The 10,986-nt window shown below is 41.5% G+C and overlaps 1 non-coding gene across 1 annotated transcript; it reads left to right on the top strand.

Annotated features, from left to right (window-relative positions):
• The first annotated feature begins 9,291 nt into the window (after positions 1-9,291).
• LOC147939494 (small nucleolar RNA R71) lies at positions 9,292-9,397 on the top strand. Its single transcript, XR_015567537.1, has one exon. It is a non-coding gene; the product is annotated as a small nucleolar RNA R71 (small nucleolar RNA).
• The last annotated feature ends 1,589 nt before the right edge of the window (positions 9,398-10,986 follow it).

The following is a 10,986-nucleotide window of genomic DNA, read 5'->3' on the forward strand; positions in this document are numbered from 1 at the left end:
AGGATATTGTGATGGGCATTGGGGCGGTGATAGGACAGATAGACGGTCTACAACGGGCTACTGCACCTTCATAGGAGGCAACCTAGTGACGTGGAAGACCAAGAAGCAAAAGGTGGTGTCGATGTCAAGTGCCGAGTCCGAATATAGAGCGATGCGGAAGCTAACCACCGAGCTCACATGGCTTAAGGCATTACTGGAAGAACTAGGCATCAAGTCATCAACACCAATTCCTATGCACTGTGACAATGAGGCCACAATACACATAGCTACCAACTCGGTGTTCCATGAAAGAACCAAACACATCGAGTTGGACTGCCACAAGGTTCGATAGAAGATTGAAGAAGGAGTCACACTCCCATACAATACACCAAGTGTAGACCAACTCGCTGACATCTTCACCAAGGCCGTAAGTCGTCAAGTTTGTGATCACATTCACAACAAGCTTGGACTGGTGGACTTGACCCGGCCTTGATCACAAGCTCTCTTTTTCCCTCAAGGTAGTTTTGTCCCATGTGGTTTTCTACTTTGAGGTTTTTAACGAGGTGTTGGCTTACGGGGCTCCAAGCTTAACCATTTCACCTGGTTAAGCTTGAGGGGGAGTATTGATCTACGGCTTGAGATCAAGACCGGCCGTACGAGTGTCCATACAAGTGTCCGTACGGCTTAAGCCTTTAGGCCATGGTTCGGTTTGATGAATAAGAAGAGAAGGCCTTGATCAATATTGAAGCCCATGGAAAGAAGGATCTAGAAGAGAGGAGAGCTAAAATATCTAGGAAGTCACATGTCTACCTTGGGAGCGAGTGGAAGCGAGTCAACCAAGGGAAGGAGACGTCGCTTTTCTCATTAAGACCGATCGAGACTAGTGTACTATGAACTCTCTCCTTCTTTTTGTATCACCAACGGCTATATACTCAATGTCTCTATATATAGTTATGTAACAAACATATGACATATACTAATAAAGTCTTTTGATTTATCATTCTCGTTTCTCACTTATTCTCTCAATTATACCTCAGCTATTTCCGCAACTCTCACAAGAATGTGTGTCAATCTGAAACTGACTTTCTTTGTGGTGTATGAATGAATGATGTATGGAATGATGATGTATGGAATGAATAGAAGTCAGGGTGTTTCAATTCCCCTTATGCAGTTGCAGTATAAGAGGTGTCAATCCTATCTGAGTGATTGTGAACAATTAAGATGTGCATATGAGTCTAAGTCAAGCCAATTGTAAAGATTGTTAATCACTAACAATCCTAAAATGAGATAAGAAATGCAGAAAGTAAAAACAACTAGAACAAGATACTAAATGCAAACAGAACAGACAAATTAAAGCTATAATGAAACTAGAACAGAGATAGACACTATGCTAATGAACTAATGCAAGACAAGTAATGAATAGGAAACTACGTGAATGCAATGGAAATGAAACAGGAATGAAACAAGACAATCACAAATCAAAAACACAAGTTCTGGGGATGAACTCGAGCAGCACTCGACCGAGTGTAGGTCGAGTACGTGGTCGAGCTAGACTTAAACGTGAAAACAGAGCAACACAAGAAAAACAGAGCAATGCTAAAACTATCAAACAACAAGCAAGCAATGATATTTAGACTTAAGATTTCAATAAACAAAGAAGGCCTTGAGGAGGGATTCATGGGCTGAGCTAATCATTGTGGTTATCTAACTTGGTCAACAAATCTCAAGCAAACATTGAGCTGATCTCTAGACATACTATTCTAAGACATGTTTAATCCACTCTCATGGCAAGAAACAATCAAACCTATGCATTTCTAGACTTGTTCTCACAAAGAAAAGAATCTACACAAGCAGGCATTAAGCAATACATCTCAAACCAAACAAGACTTCTAATCTCTTAGCAAGCCTAATGGTAAGCTCTAGATCTAGCCTTATCTATGCTCCTTAGACATTGGTGTGATGCTAAGATGCTTGAAATCAAACCCTACCTTCTCAGATATAGGATCAGCATTAAGATCATCTAGCCTAGAAGAGATCTACAACAATCAAGCTTGACCAAATCAAACAAACCACAAGATCAACCCAGCCTAACCCATCCTCAAGGTCCTAAACAAACTACTCACAAGAACACATGGTGAAATATGTCAAAAACCCAGAAAATAATGAAACTTGCATCATTGGAAAGATGAAACAGAGATCTACAATATTGATGAAGGAATAAAACTCGAAATCTTAATACATTGAAAGTTATGAAACAAACAAAATATAAGAATCTAGTCTTTCTCTCTCAAACAAGTACAAAATCTAAAATAAAAGAAAAGTGCAAAAGGAATAATATCTAAAAAAGGTAAAAACTAGGTTTTAGACTCTATAAAAAGCTGGACTCCTTGGTGGCTGCAGGTACAAGGGCGTTTTATAGGAGATGAGGTGGAAGCCCTAAAAATACAAAAAGTCAAAGCAGTCAACGGCTCGGTCAACTCGACCAGTGCTCGGTCGAGTGGCTGGTCGAGCTGGCTTCTCTCGTGCATTCTCCACTCGGTCGAGTCCTTCTCAGCACACGGTCGAGTGGTGGTCGAGTGGTGCAGTCGAGTTGGACTCCGGACCTTGATTCTACAGCCTTAACTCTCTTGTTTTCTCCTCAGGATTGCTTCCATGCTCCTTAAGCTCCAAAATCACCAGTTTATGCATGAAAAGATGCAAATGCAATGCAACTATACTCTAATGCATGATTAGTCCTAAAGCTACACAATAATGGCCTAAATGGATAGCAAAAGATGCAAAAGTTGTGAATAAACTAAGGGAAAACAAGGTAAAATATATGAACATCAACACCCCCAAACTTAGTCTTTGCTTGCCCTCAAGCAAATAATCAAGACAAAAGAAGGTAGGTGAGGTTTGAAAGTGGGATCTCAGCTCCTAAAGCTTGCAAATAGACTATCTAGAATCAATGTCCAAGTTACTAGTACTATGATGCAAGTTGAATGAGCTATACTTAAAGACTTTAGACAAGCATATCACAACCTTCACTGATTTGAGCCTTAGACATCCACATGCATTCAAATCAACCATTTCCTTTAACATTCATTAATCAAGAACATGAATCAATTTTATGCAATGCTTAAACTCATTTGGCTTGGCAGTAAAAGGTTTAGAGACAATGATGGTCTCTTTTTAGAGTAGGGCTTATCAATATCAAGGTTCTCTCATAAAAAAAATGGATTGAGCTTTAGAAGAATGCTAAAGGTAAGAACACTTAGACACATACAAGAACAAAACCTTGTCTACCCAAAGGCACCCAAAGTGTTTATCCTATCAATCTAAACCCAATTGATCCTAGTGCTACCCTTTAACTTCTTTTCTTCTTTTTCACCCTTTTCTCTTTTGATTTTAAAGTCTTAGGAGAGGTTTCTTATTTGATCTTTCTAGTGGAATGGGGGATTCTTACTTATTTGCTATGGTTCTCTTTTCTTCTTATTCTTAAGACATAAGCATTTTGCTAGACTTCTCTTTTCTTTCTTTCTTTTCTTTAACTAGAACCATCTTTAAACAACCTTATTCTTCCCATTCTTTCACTAGACTTTAAATTTACTTAAACACATTCCCCTCCTAAAGACTCTAACCTTTTCTTTCTCTTTTTCCTCTTTTCTTTTCATGACAGTCAAGTCCCAAACCCAACAAGTGAACCACCTAGTCCTATCTAGTTTGAAAAATGCAAACTAGAACTACACAAGGCTTTACTCTTGTCAGTTCAAACCTAACACTTTCTACCAAGCTCAATCCCAAAAATAGGCCTCACACACACAAGAATAAACATGGCTTGAAAGAAGGTTTGGTTTAGGGGTAGGGGAACTGATTCTTAATGAGGAAATCAGCTACTTGGATCAACAAGAGTGGTAAAAAGGAAGAAGATGATCCAAATATGTATATGGTATCCATGAGTTTAAAGCAATGCACACATTGATAATTGAAAGTCAATATTAGGTTCTTATAAATAGGAAATGGTTTCAAATCTCAACATGCTTCAATTTAGACCAAATGCAATGTAGGAATTCAAGGCTTGGTTCAATCTTATTCTTCTAACCACTCAACTAGCATCAAAGTACTATTAACTTGGGCATTGATCCTAGTCTAGTGAATAAACAAGCTAACAAGGGAATACTCATCATAGATCCCTAATGCAAATACTATACAATCCTACATGAAACATGCTAAACAAGATCCTAATGTGCAGTGCAAACTACATGAACACTCTTTTTTTTATAAAGATTTTTGCAAAAAATTTCAAATTTTTAGGGTTTTTCTATGCCTTAGATGCTATGTAAGTATTAACATGATGGTGCTAAAAATTTGAAATAAGAATCACAAAACACAATGTCAAATGCTATCTCAAACCCTCCCCCAAACTTAAATCACACAGTCCCTGTGTGAAAGAAATTTGATTGAGGATTCAAGATGAAAAAAAAAAAAAAAAAAAAAAAACACAATGTCAAATGCAATGATATCTACAAGTGAAGGTGATAGTGGTACCTTAGGGATTGTGGAAGTAGTTGTCCACATCCATCTGCATGCTGTCATAGGAGTAGTTGGGGTCTTGCTGGTGACTTGGAGGTGGAGATTGGGGCAGCTCGACGATGGGAATCAACCGGGACTCGGTCGAGTACGTGCTCGAGTGGGGGGGTCGAGCTGGACCACGAGTGTCAAAATGTTGACCTTGCTGCTGGTAGAGTGCTGGATCCATGAAGTACTGGGGTGGGATGGGAGGGTAACCTTGATATCCTGGATAAGCAGCTGGAGGTGGAAAGCCATAGGTTGATCTGGGCTGGAATTCGGCCGAGTGCATTGGAGGTACCACTCCTCTTCCTCTGAGCTCCTCTGAGCTCCTCTTCCTCTGATTTGGCTTATACATTGAGGCCCTACCTGGTTCCACAGGGTTCGCAACTCTAGAAAGTGCTCTAGTTGAGCTACTCCTCCTCAAAGGGCTTGATGGTGTAGGTGAAGAATTCCCACTCTTCAACTCAGCAATCTCCTTCTTTAAGCCCTTGATGGACTTAGCCATCTTGGTCACCTTCTTCTTCAGCTTATCAAACCTCTTCCCATGCCATTTGTTCCATTTTTGCAGAAGGGTTAATCTCTTGGTAGCCTCCCTCACTCCTCTACTATCTCTTGGGTTGAGCTCATAATCCTCAAAGTGAAATTGCTCCTCCCCATCAGCCATTTTCACATCTCCAGCTTCATCAACTCTAAGTTGAACTATCCCATCAAACAAATGCTCCTCAGCTGGCCAAAAGTCAATGTTGGCTCCTTCTTGAATGGTGGTGAGCTCTTGGTTAGGCAAAATCAGTTGCTTTTTCCCAAGTGTTGGAAGTTCAAAGTTGAAAATGTGATTCCCTTGATGCATCTCCTTGGCTAGGATGAGAGTAGAGGTGAGGTAGCTAGAGTCAATCCATCTTGGTGAAACCCTTTCTCCTCTAAGTGGAACCTTAGCAGCTTGTAGGATTGGAGTAATGATGCCTCCAATGGTTAGTGCTCCTCTTGATCCTTTGTTCTCCAACTTGCCTACCCAACTTCTCAAGTAAATCATGTGGTCAATGAGCACCATTGCTAGGTCAGTCTCCACAGTGCTCCCAAGAATGATGGTGCCATTTCTTGCTTGGAAGATGACTCCATTGAGACCCAAATCAATCATCTTTAGCTCCCCCTCATTAATATTCCCAGTTTCCTTCCTAGCAAAGAAGGTGTTGGCAAGAGCTTTGTGGAAGTACCTTAGGACTGGGCTCCTTATCCTTGAACTCTTGGAATTGGAGGATGAGTAGTATTTGTTGTCCGCAATGGTTTCCCACACAGCATAGAGCTCTTCTCTTGGAATCATCAAACTCCTATTACTCCCAACCTCAAAACCAAACACATTGGCTATCTTCTTCATTGAAAGTTCATACCTTTTCCCTTTGATTGTGAAAGCAATGTGACCAGCTCCAAACTCAGCATCCTTCCTTGCATATGTATGCAGCTTGACTGTGGCTAGAAACTCACAACTCTCTTCTTTGTATCCCTCCATGCAAAGCCCCATAAACTTAGTTAGGTTGCTCTTCTCAAAGAGATACTCCACATCTTCACCAATGGCTAGCTTCTCCATGGTTTCCTTGTGTGGATATCTAGTCCCTAAGAACTCCATTCTCATGAAAGCATCATAGAGTTGCCTCTTTGACAACCCACAGGACTCAGCTTCTCCATCATCCTCTATCTCTTCTTTTTCACTTTCTTCCTCACTCTCATTCTCACTCTCCTCTTGTTCAACCTCAACTGCTGGCCTCTTCCCTTTGGCCTTGTGTCTCCTCATGAACTCATTGAGAGTTGACTCCCTTTCCTCCTCACTTTCAGTCCTCTCAGGATCTTCCTCAACTCTCTCTCTCCTTGGACACGGCATCTGGCTCGACCGGCTGCTCGAACCACCACTCGGTCGAGTGCATGATCGAGTGGGGCGTCGAGTGGCCCTTCCAGCTTCTCCTCTTGATTCAAGGCTAGCATCATGACGTTCCATGGAGGTTGCAGCGGTTTGTTGAGACTTCCTAGTGATTCTTGAAGACATTTTTCAAATAGAACTGAAGGGAATAGACTCAAAGCTCAAAGTTAATGGGTTAGTGAACCAAAAACTTGAAAGAACTAAGCTTGAGCAAAAGATAAGCTATGAGAGAGACTTTAAAACTTGAATTCAATGGTTTTGAGCAAATGAGAGAATGTGAGAGGTATAATTTCGTGCAAGGTCTATATAAAAAAACTAAGGGGACAAAGAGACAAGGGTGGAGCTCCCATACCATTCAAATTTGAAATGGGAATCTTTGACCTGCTTTTTGCTGCCACTCGACCCCACACTCGACTGTACACGGTCGAGCACCTTGACCAAACTTTGAAATTTCAAAATTTTCTTCTTGTTCTTCCCTCCACTTGATCGTTCTAGCGATTTGAAGATCAAATGGGCCTTAATTCCTTTCTTGCTCGGTCGAGTACCTCTCGTGGGTAGGTCGAGTGGGCTTGCGAGTCTCCTTCTCCAAGTCTAATTCCCTCCTTACCCAACTACATTCTCACCTAAAGGCCTGTCCAACACAAACAAAAAAAGAAAACACATCAAAACTACAAGGAAAATAAACCATATTTACAAAGGATACCTTAGGGACTTCCTCCCTAGTGAGCTTGTTTAAAGTCACTAAGCTTGACTTTGGTGTCCTTTTTAGACTTGGTTTAGATACCAAGGAGGTGATGAAATCCTCCCTGGAACCTCTTGATCACTGTGAAGTTGATCCTTGATCACCTCACCCTTAACACACAAACCATGTTTCTTCTTGATTTTGAGCCTTGGTCTTGCCTTCCTTAAGGACCTCTTGTTCAGCTTAACTTGAAGATCCTCAACCATACTAGTCAACTCTTGAACTGACCTCTTAAGCTTTTCCACAGAATCATCTTGAAAGGAGAGCTTAGCCTTTGGAGTTGCTTCACCACTTGAACCTTCTTGACCTCCTTTGTCCTTGATAGTAAAAGGTTGATCATCAATGGTAGGAAGGTTGGTTGGGTTATAGATGTTAAACTTCATGGCTATATATTCAGCAATGTTCAAGGTCACAAGACCCTCTTTGACATCAATAACTGCTCCAATTGTGGCTAGGAATGGCCTTCCAAGAATGATTGGATCTTCAGGTTCCTTGTCCATCTCCAACACCACAAAATCAGTGTGAACCCTTGCCTTCCCTATCTTGACTGGGACATTCTCCAACCTTCCAACTATCTCCTTGTTTGACCCATCAGCTAAACATATATGAAGGTTGGTGGACTTGAAATCAGTTCTCCCAAGCTTTTGTGCTATGGAGTATGGCATCACACTTGTTGAAGCTCCCAAATCACAAAGGCATTGGTTGTAGTGAAGATAGCTAAGTGTGCAAGGCAGATAGAATGGACCTGGATCCTTAAGCTTGATTGGAACGATAACTTCTCCAAGGTCCTCAAGATCCTTCTCATCTTGAGCTTCAACCTTCTTCTTTGACAAATCAAGCAAAAAGTCTTTGTAGAGAGGATATGGATCATACTGTTCCAAGGCAGGTGCTCTCTCTTCTTCTTGGTAAGCAATGGTGATCTCTTGTATGGCCAACACTTCCTCAACCACAGCTTCTTCCTTTAAAACCCTCTCTTCTTCTTGTTGCTTAGCCATCATCTCCTTTCTCTCAATAATTTCCCTAAGCTCCTTAATCTTTTGTGCTTTGAAACGTCCTGGGAATGGAAGAGGTGGCTTGTAAGCAGGAGGAGGGTACTTAGCAGGCTTGACAGCTTCTGAGTCTGCAACTCGATCGACCACTCGAGCATGCACTCGATCGAGTGGCTGTTCGAGTACTTGGTCGAGTGCAATAACGGACTCCAGTTGCTTTGCACAAACGTCACTTGGGGCTTCAGTAACTAATGAATTCCCCCAAACTTGGACTACACTGTCCTCAGTGACTTCCTCATTAGAGATATGAATGGCTTTTGCAGTGAACTCCCTTGGATTTTGAACAGCTTTTCCAGGGAGTTGGTTGGGTTTAGGAGCTGAAGTAGAGGCAATGTTACTCTCCATATACTTCATTCTAGAGTTGAGACCTTCAAACTTCATGTTCAGATCATTGTACTGTGATGTGAGCCTTTGATTCAACTCAGCAAAGTGCTTGGCTTCCTCAATCTTGCCTTGTGTTTGCCCAATCAACAACTGTTGCATCATTGCTCTTAAGTCTTGTTCCTGGCCCTGGTTAGTCTGAAACCCTGGTGGGGGGACACAATTGGGGCTGGAACACTTGGTGTTGTTGCTTGGGGATGTAGTTTTGTTGCTGTTGAGGTTGTTGAGGTGGATAGACTTGGTCTTGAGGGTTGGCCACATTGGTGCTCCTATAAGAGAGATTGTTGTTCTTGAAACCTCCTTGGTTGTAGCCTTTGAATCCTCCCTGGTTTTGCATGTAGCACAACTCAGCAAAGTCAGGTTCCCCCTCTTGAACTGGAGCTTCCTCTTCACCAATGAAGTGAATGGACTTGGATTGGCTGAGGAGGATCTTGTCAAGCTTCTCATTGACCATCTTCAAATCCTTCTTATACTTGTCCTCTTGATCAGTTGAGGAGCTCCTTATGGTCCTATCATAGTCCTCATTATAATTGCCATCAGATTGAGCAAGATTCTCAACTAATTCCCAACCTTCTTCCACATTCTTGTTGAGGAAATTGCCATTAGAGGCTGTGTCAAGAAGCATTCTTATCTTGGGAAGCACTCCTCTATACAAGGTGCTTAGAAGTGACTCATTGCTGAAGCCATGGTGAGGACACTGAGTTTGGAATCCTTTAAACCTCTCCCAAGCTTCACAAAGCTCTCATTATTCCTTTGAGCAAACCCAGAAATCTCATTCCTCAGCCTAGCAGTCCTTGCATTGGAGAAGAACTTGGCCAGAAAAGCTTTCTTGCATGCATCCCATGTGGTGATAGCTCCAGTAGGTAGAGTCTTCTCCCAAAGGTGAGCTTTGTCTCCAAGAGAAAATGGGAAGAGCCTTAATTTGAATCCATCTTCACTTACTCCATTGATCTTTGTGAGGTCCACAGATTCTGTCAAACTCATCAAGGTGATCTAGTGGATCCTCCATTGGCAACCCATGAAACTTGTTGGCTTGTATCATTGAGATCAATCCACTCTTGATCTCAAAGTTATTGTTTGCTACTGAAGGTGGCACAATTCCAGCCCTTTGGTTGTGGGTATTGGGTGCATCTCCTGCACCAATGTGCCTTGGTCTTTGCTCATGGATAGCTTGTTGCTCCATGATGTCTTGACCTTGTTGTTGTTGAACTACTCTTCCTTGCTTATGTCTCAAACCCTTTTGTAGCCTGTGGATGTTGTCAATAGGCTGTTGAAGACTATCTTTGCCTTTTGACCTTGTGTGCATCAACAAACTCTTACTACAGACTCGAACAGGTACACGGTCGAGCGCAGGCTCGAGTGGGTGGTCGATTCGACTGGGAAGTAATGGCTATTTAGGTCCGGCTTCTGGCTCGATCAAGTGCTCGATCACAGCTCGGGTCGAGTGGTGGTCGAAGTAGGTGGTCGAGTGGGTACCTGAAACACAAAACAGCCAAGCAAAGGAAGATTCCAGTTCAGAACTTCACAAGTGTTTAAAACGAACTTAATCTTAGACTAATAATGATCTTAAATGTCACAAAACACACTCAAATGGGCAACAGCGCCAAATTAAAACTGACTTTCTTTGTGGTGTATGAATGAATGATGTATGGAATGATGATGTATGGAATGAATAGAAGTCAGGGTGTTTCAATTCCCCTTATGCAGTTGCAGTATAAGAGGTGTCAATCCTATCTGAGTGATTGTGAACAATTAAGATGTGCATATGAGTCTAAGTCAAGCCAATTGTAAAGATTGTTTGTCACTAACAATCCTAAAATGAGATAAGAAATGCAGAAAGTAAAAACAACTAGAACAAGATACTAAATGCAAACAGAACAGACAAATTAAAGCTATAATGAAACTAGAACAGAGATAGACACTATGCTAATGAACTAATGCAAGACAAGTAATGAATAGGAAACTACGTGAATGCAATGGAAATGAAACAGGAATGAAACAAGACAATCACAAATCAAAAACACAAGTTCTGGGGATGAACTCGAGCAGCACTCGACCGAGTGTAGGTCGAGTACGTGGTCGAGCTAGACTTAAACGTGAAAACAGAGCAACACAAGAAAAACAGAGCAATGCTAAAACTATCAAACAACAAGCAAGCAATGATATTTAGACTAAGATTTCAATAAACAAAGAAGGCCTTGAGGAGGGATTCATGGGCTGAGCTAATCATTGTGGTTATCTAACTTGGTCAACAAATCTCAAGCAAACATTGAGCTGATCTCTAGACATACTATTCTAAGACATGTTTAATCCACTCTCATGGCAAGAAACAATCAAACCTATGCATTTCTAGACTTGTTCTCACAAAGAAAAGA

The sequence above is a fragment of the Camelina sativa genome, chromosome 9 (assembly GCF_030686135.1).
Source record: "Camelina sativa cultivar CO46 ecotype springtype chromosome 9, ASM3068613v1".
NCBI classification, from domain to species: Eukaryota; Viridiplantae; Streptophyta; class Magnoliopsida; order Brassicales; family Brassicaceae; genus Camelina; species Camelina sativa.